This window comes from Gymnodraco acuticeps, unplaced genomic scaffold (assembly GCF_902827175.1).
Source record: "Gymnodraco acuticeps unplaced genomic scaffold, fGymAcu1.1, whole genome shotgun sequence".
Taxonomy (NCBI): Eukaryota; Metazoa; Chordata; class Actinopteri; order Perciformes; family Bathydraconidae; genus Gymnodraco; species Gymnodraco acuticeps.
Genome location: NW_022989882.1, coordinates 674,006 through 676,190, shown reverse-complemented (window position 1 = coordinate 676,190; position 2,185 = coordinate 674,006). Strand labels below are relative to the sequence as shown.

At 34.1% G+C, this 2,185-nt stretch overlaps 1 long non-coding RNA gene across 1 annotated transcript; it reads left to right on the top strand.

Moving 5' to 3' along the window:
- The first annotated feature begins 738 nt into the window (after positions 1-738).
- LOC117534380 lies at positions 739-1,526 on the top strand. The gene is made up of 2 exons (XR_004567191.1): positions 739-833; positions 1,416-1,526. It is a non-coding gene; the product is annotated as an uncharacterized LOC117534380 (long non-coding RNA).
- The last annotated feature ends 659 nt before the right edge of the window (positions 1,527-2,185 follow it).

Genomic DNA, 2,185 nt, shown 5'->3' with positions numbered 1-2,185 from the left:
CTTTGTATGGACAGTGGACTGTACACTTGACTGTTGTTTTAAGGAGGTTTTTTTTGCTTGTGAGACAATGTGTGCTCATATTTATATATATATATATATATATATATATATATATATATAGAGAGAGAGAGAGAGAGAGAGAGAGAGAGAGAGAGAGAGAGAGAGAGAGAGAGAGAGAGATATTTGCGAGTTGCATTCAGGGCCGGCCCGTAGCACTTGCGCAATAGATGTTCGCCTAGGGAGAGCTCTGTTTTCCAGCCTGAGTCTATTTAATTTATTGTTTTGGTTTATGTGTGTGATGATTTAATTAATTTATTATAATTTAATTAATTTGTTTTATTTATTATATATCATTTATATATTTGAATATTATTTCACATTTCATTTGCAATGATGAAATCTTCAATAAAAAGTTCTGTTTGAAAGGATGTACTTGAACTATTATTATATATTATGTCAGTGGTCTAAAATGGTCTTACAACAGTGCTGACAATATTATCGTTTATCGCAATAATTTCCAGGAAAATGTATTGTCCAACACAATTAATTTTCGTGACAGGCCTAATCAGACGTTATGTGTGCTTCAGTTAAAATTAAGCTTATTCATTGCATTTCATTTGTTCTTCCAAAGTTACAGTAAAATAAAAAGGACCCTGACTCGGACAATACACAATCCAACATGTTCAGCAGAAGAGAATAAGTTATATTGTTTGTACACATGGTACTTTACATATATATATCTGTTTGTTTAAGGTGTCCAGGTGATGCAGACAGGCTGGACCAGAGAGTGAGAGACAGAACTGGACTCCTCACAGCAGTGAACTTCAGCACAGGTACAAAGACTCTTTGCATACTGTACAAAGAATAAAAAAAGATATTGGTTTAAATAAATTAAGTATTGACTTGAATACACTGATATACATTCCATTAAACAATACTAAATACTAGATCACCTACACATCAGTGAAGTTGAGGGGTTTTTCCATGCAAAAAGTTACATTTAGATGTTAACAAGCAATATGACTTAGTCAGCTTTCTAATTGAATGTATTGAAGGCAAAGATATTTAACACATAGTGAGAACTGCTACTATTTATCTCTCAATATTGTCTGTAAAAAACGTGGTAAAAGTTATTCTTTCAGTGAGACAACAGAGCAAGCTTCTACAGCTGCACTACGTTTTGATAACAGTTAAATATTATTTTGATAATAACATATATTTCAATGTTGATGAACTTCATACTGTTCATTCATAATCTGATTGTCTTTGTAGCTCACTGTTGAAATACAAAAAAACATTACAATTACAAAATAATTATATATACAGCAGTCCCTAAAAACACAAACACACCTCTTTCATAAATAACACACTTGTTCTGCAATAATATGTTTTATGTTTCCTGTAATTTTTGTTAGGAAAGGACATGCATGAAAGACACGATTCAGCATCTCCTCTTTCTCCGAGGGTCAAGAAGAACATCCAAGAGGAACATTAAAAGCTGATGTTATGAGATGTTAAGACCAGTACAGGACATTCACTAAGAAACTACTTTTATTGTGAAAACAAAGATCTGCACACCGAATATTTTTGTAGTCTATCAGGACCATCATTTGTTTGTGACGCTGCACCTCAGAGAAGGTGTGGTTATAGGCTTATAAAGTGTGGTGAAAAACATAGTCAGCTGATCGAATGCACCTATTTCCACATCTACACTCCATCAGCTGAATATTTCTATTTGCCTCACTTTCTGAGCTTCACATCACCTGTGCCTTGTACCGCAGAGTTTGCAACGTCACAAATAAATGGGGCCAATCTTCAGTCAGATGTGAATGTGTAATCTAACATTTTCAGAAAGAGTAATGGACAAAAGGAGTGTAAATACAATTGATTGAAATGTGAACCAAAAGTTAATCAACAACGTTTTAAATAAAAAGCACATATGGACAGAAGGTGTAAACCTATTAAATGTATAAGTAAACACATTTAGTCAAATAAAGTGACAGACTAGGCCTGTGCAGTTGGTATCGGCTATGCCCAGCATGGGCTCCTCCATCAGGCCTGGTCCTCCTTGCTAACAATATTATCATTTTAGACTTCTTGGAAGTTCTGTTAGTTCATTCAACCGCACAGCACGACATTTTAATTGTCTGGTATTTGTAACAACATTCCCTAAAAGGCAAAATCA